The sequence below is a fragment of the Trichechus manatus genome, unplaced genomic scaffold (genome assembly GCF_000243295.1).
Source record: "Trichechus manatus latirostris isolate Lorelei unplaced genomic scaffold, TriManLat1.0 scaffold00027, whole genome shotgun sequence".
Classification (NCBI taxonomy): domain Eukaryota; kingdom Metazoa; phylum Chordata; class Mammalia; order Sirenia; family Trichechidae; genus Trichechus; species Trichechus manatus.
Window position 1 is genome coordinate 20,795,009 of NW_004443963.1, and position 14,831 is coordinate 20,809,839.

Sequence of the window (14,831 nt, forward strand, 5' to 3'; positions counted from 1 at the left end):
AAAACACAAAACAATAAATGTTGGAGAGGTTGTGTCAAGACTGGAACACTTATACATTGTTAGTGAGAATGTAAAATGGTACAACCACTCTGGAAATCGATTTGATGCTTCCTTGAAAAGCTAGAAATAGAAGTACCATACGATCCAGCAATCCCACTCCTTGGAATATATCCTAGAGAAATAACAGCCATCACACAAAGAGATATATGCACGCCCACGTTCATTGCAGCACTGTTCACTATAGCAAAAAGATGGAAACAATCTAGGTGCCCATCAATGGACAAATGGATAAACAAATTATGGTATATTCACATAATGGAATTCGCAAAAACAAAGAACAGCGATGAATCCTTGAAACATCTTATAACATGGAGGAATTTGGAAGGCATTATGCTGAGTGAATTTAGTCAGTTGCAAAAGGATAAATATTGTATAAAACCACTATTATAAAAACTCAAGAAAAGGTTTAAATACAGAAGAAAACATTCTTTGATGGTTATGAGGGTGGAGAGGGAGGGAGGGGGTATTCACTAACTAGACAGTAGACAAGATTTATCTTAGGTGAAGGGAAGGACAACACACAGTACACAGGAAGTCTGCATAACTGTACTAAAGCAAAGCTAAGAAGTTTCCTGAATACAGCCAAACACTTCAAGGGACAGAGTAGCAGGGGTGAAGACCTGGGGACCCTGGTTTCAGGAGACATCTAGACAATTGGCATAACAAAGCTTATTAAGAAAATGTTCTGCATCCCACTTTGGTGAGTGGCGTCTTGGGTCTTAAAAGGTATTTAGGCAGCCATCTAAGATGCATCGATTGGTCCCAACCCACCTGGAGCAAAGGAGAATGAAGAACACCAAAGACACAAGGAAAGTATTAGCCCAAGAGACAGAAAGGGCCACATAAAGCAAAGACTTTATCAGTCTGACACCAGAAGAACTAGATGTTGCCTGGCTACCACCAACGACTCCAGTGACAGGGAACACAACAGAGAGTCCCTGATGGAGCAGGAGAAAAGTAAGCTGCAGAACTCAATTTCTAGTAAAAAGACCAGACTTAGTGGTTTGACTGAGACTGTAGCGATCCCGGAAGGCATGACCCCTGGACTCTCTGTTAGCCCAAAACTAAAACCATTCCTGAGGCCAAGTCTTTGGACAAAGATTAGACTGGACTATGGGACATAAAATGATACTCGTGAAGAGTGTGCTTCTTAGCTCTAGTACGTACATGAGACTAAATGGGCAGCTCCTGTCCAGAGGCGAGATGAGAAGGCAGAGAGGGTCAGGAGCTTGTTGAAAGGACACAGAAATCCGAGAAGGAAAAGAGGAGTGTGCTGTCACAGTATAGGGAAAGGAAGTAGGGTCACATAACAATGTATGTATAAATTTTTGTATGAGAGATTAACTTGAATTGTAAACTTTCACTTAAAGCACACACACACACACAAAAGATTACAGCCTTGTAAACCCTATGGGACATTCTACACTGTCCTATAAGGTCACTATGAGTCAGAATCAACTTGACCCCAATGGGGGTATTATTCCATTAGTTCTCTCTACCAAGCCAGAACACTGAGGATGATAGGGACAATGTAGTCTTTGATAAATGGGAAAAATTCTACAAGGTTCATGAATGACCTGACTGGTAAAATGAGTTCCCCAATCACTGCAAAGAGTTCTCAGTTCTTCCCAGGTGAGTATGATGTTTTCAAGAAGCTTCTTTGCTACGAAATCTGCAGTAACATGATGGAGGGGAAGGCCCTCCCCAATATGATAATCTATAAATCCTAACTAATACATATTTATAACCATTGGAGGTTGGAAGCTGAATAAAATCTAGCTGCTATTGAAGCATGGTCCCAGAAGGTAAAGAGTGTTGTCTAGGTAGGACTTTAAGGTGTTTTCTAAGATTGCAGAGAGGGAATATACGGCAATGGGTGGCAACATGTTTGGCAACCTCAAAAAATTTTCTCCACCAATATTTTTTTAAAGTCTCAATCATTTTATCTCTTCTCATATAGGAACCTTCACGTAAGTCTCGTATCATAGGAACATGCAGTAAATTGGGTAAGACAGTTCTCTTATGCCCAGTCTACAATTTAGTGGCAGGATCTTCATGACAGCCTGCCCTTTTCCATGCCTTAATTTCATCTGTTTGGGCTAATTGCTGGTGTTTTAAAAGTTTTTCTAAATTTAATTCATGAAGGTTGGAGTTATTAAAGACAAATTTGGGAGTTCCTTTCTTTATCGTAAGTGCAGAAATAACTTGAAAGGCAGCTTGTTTGACCACCATGTCAGCAAGATTGTTTCTGCTAACTTCTTCAGTTCGGGGTACTCCTTTTGATTGGTGAGCCTGTGGTTTTATCACAGCAATTTCAGAGGCAAGTAAGGAACGTGTAAAAGGTCCACTACTAAACCTTCATTTTTTCATGGCATTTCTGGAAGATGATAAAAATCTTTGTTTCCATAACATGCCAAAATCATTTATAATTCCAATACCATACCTACTGTCCATAAAAATAGTAACAGATTTTCCTGAAGTTCTGCAAACTCTAGTGAGGGCAATTAATTCAGCTTGAGCTGTAGTGGCTTCAGGGAGACCTTCACTTTCAAGGACTTCGGTAACAGCATATCCAGCTTGATAGTGAATACAAGCAGTATTAGGTTTTACATAGGAACCACCCACAAACAAAACTCAACAAAGATCAGTTAAAAAAGTCTCTTTTAAGTCTTTTCAAAGGGTTAAAAGTTGCTCAGTCAAGTCTAGGCAATGATGTACAGGATAGTTGTTTTCATTAGTTATGGGGAGAAGAGTAGCTGGATATAAACAGGCCACAAAATGCAGTCTAATGTTAGATGCAGCCAGGAGGAGAACTTCATAGGAGGTGAATCTGCTGGCAGAAAGATGTGTTGTCAAGGCAGAACAAAGTAAAGCAGACACAGCACAGAGCACATAGACATATAAAAAATTTCCCATCACCATATCTTCTGTGGTTTAAACTAGTTTGGCAATGGCAGCCACAGTCCTACGGCGGGAGGATATCCTCTGGCTACAGGGTTAAGTTGTAGGCTTTAATAGCCTACTTGTCTCTGTTATCCTCCATGTGTTTGAATTAATACTCCTAAAGCATTTCCAGACCATTCATGTACAAATAAGGAAAAAATCTAGGTGGTAATTAGGAAAACTTAGAGCAGGTGCATTTAATAAAACACCTTATAACTGAACTACAGCCCTTCAATCTTCTAATGCAATTTGGAATGAATCCAGCTCAGAGGCTTTAAAATATTTGTATAAAGCTTGAGGTAACAAAGAAAAACAGAGAATCCAGGTTCAACAAAATCCACAGTGTCTTAGAAACCCATGTAGCTGTTTCTTTGTTTCAGGTACAGGAAAGACAAGAATAGCTTCTTTCCATTTAGGATCAATAGAGATGTCTTCTGCAGAAATCAGGTGGCCCAAACGTTTAATAGAAGCCTGAGCCAATTGTAATTTTTCTCTTATGTCCACCAACAGCCAGATGTTTTAATAAAGCTATCCTGTCATCAAGACAGGCTTTCTGGGAATTTTAATCATCTCATCTGACGACACTTAGCCTATATCTGTGGATGTGGTGGCCCATAACTTTTTAGGAATTAGGGAAAATATTTTAGAAAGGAGAGGGCTAAGCTGAGTTGAATTTCGGAGAGGCATGACAAGTGCTTGCACGTAGCAAATGGCTTCTTCTTCCTGAATATTGTTTAATTCAGAGCCTGTCTCTGTTGACTTAGGGATATTAGACAGACTCAATAATATTTCCCTCTTTTCATTAAATTGTAAATGGCTATTCCATTTGGATAAAAGATCTCTTCCCAATAGATTGACAGGGGTATCAGAATTAAGCAAAAAAGGGTGTAAATATTCAATAGAAACAAGAGATATTGGAGCAGGTTGGAAATGAATCAATGTCTGTCCCTGATTGGTGACCACTGCTACCACTGAGATTTTAATCCTCTGGCACAGAGGCTGTTGTAAACAGGTGAGGTTAGTAGCCGGCAGGGTGACTCCAGTGTCAAATAAAAATTGGCAATGTTCTCTGTTAATAAGTAGTTTCCCCTTCTGAATTAAGAGCCACCACAGGAAAAGCCACTGTTTTGTACCTGCAGCACCTTCATTCTGAACATTCTGAATCAGATTGTAGGTTTTTTTACAATGGGGCTATATCCACATTTTGTTTTGTTTTTTAATTTATAGCATTCATTTTTCCAATGGTCAGGTTTTTTACAATAGTGACAAATTTCTGTCTTTGTGCCATTGGAATATTTAGCATTTTTTTTTTGACTGGGAGATTGTAATGCTGCAACTGAAGGGCTGTTAATTATTAACTTCAGAAGATATTTTGGCTTCAAGAGTCTGGGAAAGTTTGTAAGCTAAATTTGTTAGCTCAACCATAGAAGCTGTCTCCCAGTCTAATCAATGTCACTTTACTAAGGCTGAGATCTCAGGTTTAAGACAAGATATGAAAACAGTGTTAAAAGTGTCAGAGGCACCAGGCATGATCAAAGTGAAGAAAGAGTATTATGAAAACTTCTGGAGCAGTCAAATCTGATACTCATAAACTCTTTCATCTTTATTTTGTTTACAAGAGTGAATTTTAGTCCAATCAATCATGGAAGAAAAGCCTGAGGGATATCCTCTAGAAATTTTGTACTCATGGCCCAAGAGTTTTCCAACAGCTAGGTGGCCATTTTATCAATATTTAAGACTACATTGTCCTTGGAGTCTCTCCATTCTATCTATTCTAGCCATAATTGGGCTTCCCCTGGGCCAGTAATCATGTGAACTAACTGGTATAGGTTGGGGAGCCCAGGTTGATATGTTTCAACAATGATTTTAAATTTTTTAGAAAATTTGTAGGGGTCTTCATGGAGCTTAGGAAAATCTTTCACAATGCTATGTAATTCTGAGCATTTCCATGGGTTGAAAGTGATATAAAGGTAACCCTCGGCATCACTGCTGGGGCATATTTTAAAAGACATTTCAGGAAAGGTTTTATTTGAGTTGAGAGATATGTTTGACATAGTGGGGTTTTTTTTTTAGGGGGGAAGGAGAGTTCAGATACAGTATTATTAGAGGAGTAGGAGGTCAAAGACGGATATAAAGAGGTAGCAGCCAGCAAGGGAGAAGAAGTGGAAATAGCCAGCGGAAGAGCAGAAATATTATCTGAAATACGATATTGTAATTTTTTATTCTGCTTAGTTAATTTTAAGACAGTGTCCTGCAGGGAAGCAATTTTACAGTCTTGATCTTTCTTAGAGGCCTCAGTATAGTCATTCAGCTGGGACTGTTTAATCCAGGGGCCTTGGTTCTCTAATTTACTACACAGAAAAGTTAACTTAGATCAAAATAATTCCAAAGTAGCTACTGATTTTCTGAACTGTCTGGAGTGAGGTTATGCCAGACAGACAAGAACATGCACAATAACGGACCATAATGTCTGTTCATGTAGTAAGTAGGAGTCGCAGAAAGTAGCTCCAAATCTCCTTTAGACACAGCATCCTCCATTTTGTAATGACAGTAACAACAAAACAGAGTTTCACTTGCGAGAACTAAAACATAGCTGCAATAAAACCCAAAGAACTATCAATGCAAGGGAGTGGAGTTCAATTTCCAGAGGTTTTTTACCTTAAATGATTCCTGAGATATCACAGAAGCAGTGAGCCAAAATGGTTCAGTAGATGCCATCCCCAAGTTTGGATGCTGCCCCCCTCCAGGGATTGCTGAAGATAATGTACCTTCAAAATCCTGCTTCTGACACTGGAAATGTCAAAGAGGAAAATCTCACACTTTATTAGGCATGAAAGAAAAATTTTATTGAGAAATAATACAGCTCAACGTGGGCAGAGCTAAGTGAAAATACAAAGCACTCAGCCATTTAAGCAGAGAGGGGATTTACATACATAGAGAACAAAGGAAAGACAGGAGGTGAATGATTGATTATAGATAAGATTAATTTCAGCTTGAAGTCCTTTGAAATGTAAATGTTAGCCATTTGGTTAGGGAGGAGTGAAAGTATACCTGGATGAACCGCACTAGCCAGTTTGGTTATACAACATGGGAGTCATGAACACATTTTTCCTGGGAGTAAATTGTTTACATCTTGACACATTCTTTGCATAAACAAATGGTTTACATCCTGACCTTTTGCTTCCTGGGAATGCATGTTGGTCCCATCATTCTTACATTCTAATATGAGTGCCTCCAGTTTAAAACTTCTGCATTTACACCTGTGATTGGGAATCTAAGCCAGTTCAGCTTAAGGGGTCAGAGCAGCACATTGCTGATAAAATTCAATTTAACATTACTAGCACTGATGTATTACATCTTCCATGGCTAGAGTTTGAGATTAGTTTTCTTGATGATTCATAAGAAAGGTACCTGTTATTGTACCCTAAAACTTCACTAATAGTTTGAAAGGACTGTTCTTTCTATTGGAAGTTACTGGATGATTCAATAGCTAGGGAACACCATAGAGATATGCAGACTTATTTCCCTATGTGTTTACATTTCAAAGGGGGCTGAAACCTGGAGGCACAGATTCAGTCTTCTACATTCCAAAGGATGATAAAGGACTGGGAGCAAAGGTTTCTCTCCCTCTCTCTGGAGAGGGAGGGAACTGCTCTCCTGCTCCATTGTAATTTCCTAAATGGATGATGTTGGCATTCCCCTCCTGCAGTGCACAGGCTCATAAGTGCTATGTGATATCTGGCTCTCATTGCATCACCTGTAGGGTACTGAGTAAGGGGAGATGGCACAGTTGTTCTCACTAACAATGACTCTAACCTGTGCTCCAGAATGCTCATGTTTGCTTTCATAATAAAAGTGAATGAATACTAAAATTATTAAATATTATCAAGAAAATTTGGGCAATGTTTATTTGTAGATTTTTTTTATTATGCTTGAGTTTTGGATGTTAGTAGACCTTGATACTTTTACATTTCTTTATATCAATTTTTAGTTAATTTCATTTTGAACCTTTTTATGACAGAGATTGGCATTACGTTGTTAGCCTCCTTCTCTTTCCTTCACTTCGACCTGAATTTTATTGCTTTAATTAGGTATTATGACGTTAAGTTTTCTATGTTAAAATTTTATGAGTTTTAACTATCACAAAAATTTGAAACTTTTTTTTGAGTAGGTAACATGATATACTTTCCAGTAAATATTTGTGTAATGAATTTGACAAAATAAATTTCACTTTTAAAATAAAATTTTTCTATCCATATTATATAATATTATCTTGGCCAGTTTATGCTTTAAATATGTATCTTTAAAGCAAATGCAGACTTCTTTGAGCTCAAACATATTAAAATACGTATCTTTAGAGAGATAAAGTCATTTGCGAGAATGAATACATGCTTTTAACTTGCAGCATGTAGTTTCCTCATGTTGTTATTATTCACCAATGAGTTGCTTCTGGCTCATGGTGACCCCATGTGTGCAGAGTACAACTGCTCCATAGGATTTTCAAGGCTGTGGTTAAGAGTTTGGCTGCTCACCAAAAGACTGGCAGTTTGATTCCACCAGCCGCTCCTTGGAAACCCTATGGGGCAGTTCTACTCTGCCCTCTAAGGGTCACTGTGAGTCGGAATAGACTTGATGACAAGGGGTTTGGTTTGGTTTTTGGTTTTTGACCTTTCAGAACAGATTGTCAGTTCTGTCTTCAGAGGAGCTTCTGAGTGGGTTTGAACCCCTAACCTTTTGAGCATTTAACAATTTGTGCCACCCAGGGATCCTTGTTTCCACATGTACTAATGCTAAATAACTTCTATACTTGCTCAAACAGCAAAAATAAGTATTTTTTCCCAACACAGGCAAATTGATGAAAAGAAAAGAATTAAGTTCATTAGAAGTTTGTCTATGGAAAGGAAGAAATGGCAGTGGGAAATGGGGATAAAAGGAAGAAATAAATAAATAAAATCACAGGTAGTCACGCATTCCTTGGTGACAACAATATATGTTAAACTGAGATGTATAACTCAACTATCTATATCTGAGAATCAAAAAAACAAGCTTTCTGAAACTCAATTTTCCCATATTTGGAACAAGGGTAAGAAGAAAAATGTCTTAGAAATGCATATGTGTGTGGGGGGGGGGAGAGGGAGTTTCTTTGTATTTCTTTTTTTTAATTATCAGAAATATAGTAAATTTTACAGTTTAAAATCTCAGTCAATGGTAGATATGATTGAGTTTAACACTTAGATACAAGAAGTAACTGCTACCTTTAATTTGTAGTTACACTATGCTATTCTTTTCTATTTAGTTTATAGTTCAAAGTAAGTAGCTATTTTAGCACTTTCCCATTTAAATAATAATTTCCTCTTTTGTTGTTTATTTTACTGTGTTTTATTTTACTATGTATGTTGTTTATTTTACTAAGGTGTAGTTTACTATGTATGGTGATCAACTACCAGGTACCATCTAAAATTGGAAATTGTAATGTGTGGTGCGGGCTCTGACAGAGGGAGGAAGTAAATGTGAGCACCCATAGTATGCATATCTAATCAGGCGTAGATTTGGGAACGGGTCAAGGAAAGATTTCTGGAGGCAGTGAACGTTTATGCTGAAACCTAAAAGATGGAGAGGATTTCTTTAAAAGATCAGGTGCAGAATAAAACGAAAAACATTTCTAGAAGAGGTACCGTATGAACAATTTTTCTAGAAATAAAAGATTAGAGAGAAAAAAACAGTCCATATGCTTAGACACCAAGCCCTGGTGGTGTAGTGGTTAAGGGCTTGGCTGCTAACCAAAAGGTTGGCAGTTTGAATCCACAAACCGCTCCTTGGAAACCCTATGGGGCAGTTCTACTCTGTCCTATAGGGTCGCTATGAGTTGGAATTGACTCAACGGCTACAGGTTTTTTTTTTTTTTTAATGCCTAGACACAGAGGACTAGGGAGAGAAATATGAACAGTGGTGAGGAATATGATAACTAGGAGTGTGAATATTTTTCTTTTGAAAACTTTTAAACTTTACACTACTGATTTCTGATAATGAGAGATGTCACCCTAGCACAAATAATTTGTAAGGAGGAGACAAAATGCCTGAGTTAGGATCTGTTTTAGTTGCAAGGCCAATAATGTTTTTGGACAATTAATCTGAGTATAATGATGAATACAAAGATTTAGAGTAGATTAGAAATATAAGGTTCACTAACCCAGTGTTTCTCAGTTTGTGATGAATGAACAGTTTTCTCCCCAAATTCAATTCATTGCATATGAATACTTTTGCAAAATACAATGAAAATTAACTATTAAAAAAGAAATAAGAAGACAAAAATAAAAGTTCAACATTTTATTATTACATTCAAAAATATTTATTTTTTTAAATTGCATTTATAGTTTCTAAATTCTTACTCTCAATTTCTGTACTTACATCATCAAATATCAAAAACAATTTGCTGATCAGCTCTGGTCCTATAACCACTACACCAAACTTTCCTGATAACTTGAATCCCCAATTTCAATATTTCCCTATTTCTTTGGGAGAAATGCAATTCTTTTGATTGAGTCATTGAATGCTTGTTTCACTTTTTCCTTTCTCAGGGTATATATAAATGGGTTTCTCATTGGGGCAATGGAAGTAGTGAGCACAATCACACCGTTACTAATGTCTACTTCTTTTGCTTATGGTTTAACGGATACAACAATCATGTGGGAAAAACATGTGGAAAAACCCTTTTTGCTTTGCTGAACAGCGGGGCATTTTAGAATTGTCTTGATGATGAATACGTAGAACAGAAGTACACACACAAGGGTCATGATGAAGGTCATCACAGCACAGGCTATAACCATCTGTTCTATGAACCATGTGTCTGAGCAAGAGATCTTGAGGACAGGAGATGCATCACAGAGAAAATGATCAATGACATCTGAGTCACAGAATTCCAGATTTAAGCCTACGCTAAGTGGAGGAGTTATGATTAACAAACCACCAACTCAGCAGAAAGAATAAACCTTCTGCAAACTCTGCTGTTCATGATGGTCACATAATGCAAAGGTTTGCAGATGGCTACGTAGCGATCATAGGACACGATGGCCAGGAGGAAAAACTCTGTTGATCCAAAAAGAATAATAAACAATAATTGACTAGCACAAGCATTATTAGTAATGGTATTGTCTCCAGTAGACGTGCTGTAAAGGAATCTGGGAATACAGACTGTAGTGAATGAGATCTCTAAGAAAGAGAAATTTTGGAGGAAAAAGTACATGGCAGATTTAGGTTGAGAACTCGCTAAGGTGAGGAAGATGATTGTCAGCTTTCCAGTGACACTCAACATGTAAGTGACAAGCAGAAGGATAAATAGTAGAACTTGCAGTTTTGGGTCAGCTGTCAATCCCAGAAGGATGAATGTCATTAGTCTTGCATGGTTTCTCATCACTGACTCCTGACTTCAGCCCAATTTGTTTATAAAATTCAGACTGAAAATTTGAAAAAGTAGTGTGAAAAATCATGTTAAAAATTGACATTAACAAGAAAATTAAATTAATGCAATTAACATAGAATTTCTTTTTGGACTTAATCAATGAATCTTGTGAATACATGGCTGACCTCAGCTCCAACTGATGTGTGTTACATGGTTGACTAAAGAAAGGTTTTCTCAAAATTGTGATCACTGCACTGGAGTTCTTATTTTTATTACCCTTTCTATTTTCTCAAATTTCTTTTTTCAATTGATTTCATGTTGTGAATGTATTTGGTCAATTTAATTTAGCCATAGGATTAAAAGAGACCATTGATGTAGATGATTTCATAAGTAATTTGAAATTCTTTTCCTCCCAATCATTTTTCTCTACTCACAAGTTGTATTCAAAACATCATCACCAGTTTTTGCTTGAAGTTCTGGTTCTTTATTAAATACAAATACAGAAGCTAATTATTTTGCTAGATTACACAGATGCTGTGTGTCTATTTGCAATAGAACTTGAGAAAATTTAGCACTGCTATGTCTAAAGAATTTTTCTAATAAAAAAGAAAGGAGATTCTTATAAACAACCACTCCCTGTTTCTATTCCCTGACAGTCTGTTAATTTATAACACAAACGATTTCCATACTTGTTCATTCTGAAGTGCATCACAATGTTTTGATGTACCACCTCTTACCAAAAACCAGGTTAGGTGTCCTGGAGTCTATTCCAACTCATGGAGACCCCATGTGTTGCAAAGTAGAACTGCACTCCATAGGGTTTTCAAGTTTGTGACCTTTCAGAAGCAGATCTCAAGGCCTTTCTTCCAAAGCACCTTTGTGTGGGTTTGAACCACCACTCTTTCAGTTTGTAGCAGAGCACTTAACTGCACAACCTGGTAACCTGATGGTGCGTCAAAGGCCCAGGTGACTTTATCCTTGTTTAGTGAGCCTGGGTTTCTGGACACTTAAGCTCTCCAGGTGATTCTGAAATGTGGGGATATGTGCCATTTAAACATGGCTGTACTATGGCTAACTTCAGCCTCTCAAAAGCCCATGCGTGGAACACGGTGAAACGTGTCAGCGATGATGACTTGTTTTTCCAAAACCCACTGTTCCTTTACTAATTGACTTGTTTGCTTGAAACCCATTCTCTCTTGCCCGAAACTTCTTGTTATTCACCTAAAGCCCATTGTTCTGTGATTTGCTTCACTGCTTGCTGTATTGACTATAAATAAACTCCTGGGACTGAAGTGGGGGTCGACTCCTCAGAGTGACCCTCCTTGGCCCCACTTCTCTGTAAGAGTTGTGTTTGACTACTGTCTTCGCCACTCCGACAATCCTCGCCACTCCGACAGATGGTGCTCCGTGTGAGGGAGCTGTAGACGCCCTTGCACTCAATCCCTTCAGGTGGTGAGTATAGGACGCGTCCGTTTCAGGCTGCCTTCACAGCCGAGGGCGACGGGGTTTTTCCATGGGCAGAATCTCTCCAGGTGCTCTCACATCAGGCTTCTTTAGCCCCAGAGCGGCGGGGCTTTCCCAACCACTCCTGAGGGATTTCAGGCTTCAGGCCAGGAGCTTTTGTTTTCTTCTTTGAACTTGTCTTACCCTTTCATTTCTGTTTCCATTTTCACCATGGGGGATTCTATTTCTTCTGAGCAGCGTCAACACAAAACCCAGTTGTTAGGATTGTTAAAGGCCTCTAAGCTTAAGGTGTCAGAAGAAGCTCTTACCCAACTTCTGCTTTTAATTGAGTCTGCCTGTCCCTGGTATCCTTTGTGGGGAAACCTTGATGTAGAAGCATGGGAATGTATCAGTAACATCATTCGTGACATGAACATCCCAGCATCAGTTCTTATTGCTTGGCATCACTGTCGCCTTGCCCTACAGCCCTTACAGGCAGCTCCTTTGACTCCCTCCCCGAGTAAAGAAAATATTTATAACCCTTCTCCTTCCACGCCTCCTGAGACTGATTCCTCACAACATGAGCCTCTTATGGAGAGGTGTTTGTGAGAAGGCTGTGAGAAAGAAGGGCTTTCTCCTGGCCCTCTTCTTGGCCCAAGAAACAGACCGCTGAAACCCTCGCCGGAGCTGGAGGAACACAGTGTCCTTTTCAAAGTACACTTCCTGTTGTTTGCTATAGCCCTGATGAACAGCCCGCTCCTCTCTGTCCCTTTATCCTTCCTTTACCTACTATATTGTGGGGATGAGATTTACTCTCCCAGTGGAATGTTCAAACTGGCACCCCTCAGGATTTTTCATAGGGGCCACTGCTCAAACAGACCCTCTGTTAAAATTAACCTGGATACCTGGCCCTCCTGTTTGGGTTGAGCAGTGGCCCATTAAAGAAGAAAAATTAAAACGCCTTAAAAGACTTTTCCAGGAACAGTTAGAGGCCGGACACATCCGGCCTTCCTGTAGCCCTTGGAACACACCTATTTTTTGTATCCCTAAAAAAATCCAAAAAATGGAGGCTCCTACATGATTTATGAGCTGTTAATCAATGTCTTGTCCCTATGGGACCTCTTCGACCAGGAATTCCCAATCCGGCCTGTATTCCTCAAACATATTGTATTATCATTATTGATCTCAAAGATTGTTTTTTTACCATCCCACTCCATCCCGATGATCATGCTAAATTTGCCTTCTCATTTCCTTCTTGAATAATTGTCATCCTATGCAACGCTATGAGTGGACTGTTCTCCCACAGGGCATGGTCAATAGTCCAACTATCTGTCAATATTATGTTAATAAGGCTCTTAAGCCAGTCCAAAGAGCCTTTCCCTCATGTCTTATGTATCACTATATGGACGACATTCTTCTAGCCCATCCCAAACCAGAACAACTTGATTCACTTGTTGTCTCTGTTCAACATGCATTACAAGGTTTTGGCTTACAAGTAGCCCCTGAAAAAGTTCAGTCTTTCACCCCGTGGCAGTATTTGGGATACTATCTTGACACCCTAAAACACCAGAAATTATAATTCCCAAGGCTTTGACTCTAAATGACCTCCAAAAAATCCTTGGTCATATTAATTGGCTGTGACCTTCACTTGGTATAACAACTTCTCAGCTGACCAACTTATTTGAGACCCTTAAGGGTGACCCTGCTCTTACCTCTATGAGAACACTCTCTTCCCAGGCACGCCATGAATTAACACTTGTTAACAAAGCCATTAAAGAAAAATTTTTGACTCGTTTACAGATAAATCATCCTGTTTACCTTCTCCTATTAAATACTCCTCATAGTCTTACAGGCATGCTCTGTCAATTTACTCCTGACTTTGGAGCACTTGAGTAGCTTTTTCTTCCTTATCGCCCTCCGCAACAGTAGTTTACATGTTTCTCTCAGTGCATTAACTTATTGATGCAGGGATGCACTCGCTCTCAACAGCTTTTGGGTTCTGACCCTCATTTTATATACTTTGGGGTAATGAAAACAACTTTTGACCATGCTCTTCTCAATTCTGAAGAGCTCCAGATCGCTTTGGCTGATTTTACTGGACAAATAATTTACTCTTATTCCACTTCAAAGCCACTCTCTACCCTACAGCTTCTTCCTTTACAATTTTCTACTATGCTCTCTCCTTCACCTCTTGCTAACGCTCCTACTGCCTTTATAGACAGATTAGGAAAAACTGGAAAGGGAGCAGTCACTTGGCAGATGGACGGTACCTGGCAGCAGTTTATTACACAGAAAGCCTCCACTACACAGCGTGCTGAGTTGTCGGCAGCTGTTGCTGCCTTTGAAATTTTTAAATCAATGCCTTTCAATTTAATCGCTGATTCTGCTTACATTGTTCACACTATTCAACATATTAGCGATGCAACTCTTCGGTTTAGTTCTGATTATGAGTTATTCACTTTATTTAAAAGGCTTCAAACCCTGCTTAATAGCCATAGCTCTCCCTTTTTTGTGGTACATGTGCGCTCCCATACACCCTTGCCGGGGCCTCTTTCTGATGGCAATTCTCATTCCGATTTACTTGCAGGCTCTGCCTTTTCTGATTCCCGAACTTCTCATGATTTCTTTCATCAAAATGCACGGGGACTTCAATAACAATTTTCTATCTCTCTTACTGAAGAACAACAAATTGTTCGCACCTGTCCTGACTGCCAACGCTTTTCTCCCAAGTCCTTTGCTGCTGGCATCAACCCACGTGGTCTAGTAGCCAATCAATTATGGCAAATGGATGTAACACACTATCCTCCCTTTGGGAAACTTAAATATCTTCATGTGTCCACAGATACATGTTCTGGGTTTCTTTATGCTACAGCCCTTTCTGGAGAACGTTCTACTCATGCCTGTTGGCACTTCACCCAAGCCATTGCAACCATGGGATGTCCCCAAGCCCTTAAAACTGTTGATAGTCCTGCATATACTTCTGCTA

At 39.0% G+C, this 14,831-nt stretch overlaps 1 pseudogene; it reads right to left on the reverse strand.

Annotated features, from left to right (window-relative positions):
• Positions 1 to 9,509: 9,509 nt before the first annotated feature.
• On the reverse strand, positions 9,510 to 10,414 carry LOC101356032 (olfactory receptor 6C2-like; annotated as a pseudogene).
• Between the last annotated feature and the right edge of the window lie 4,417 nt (positions 10,415 to 14,831).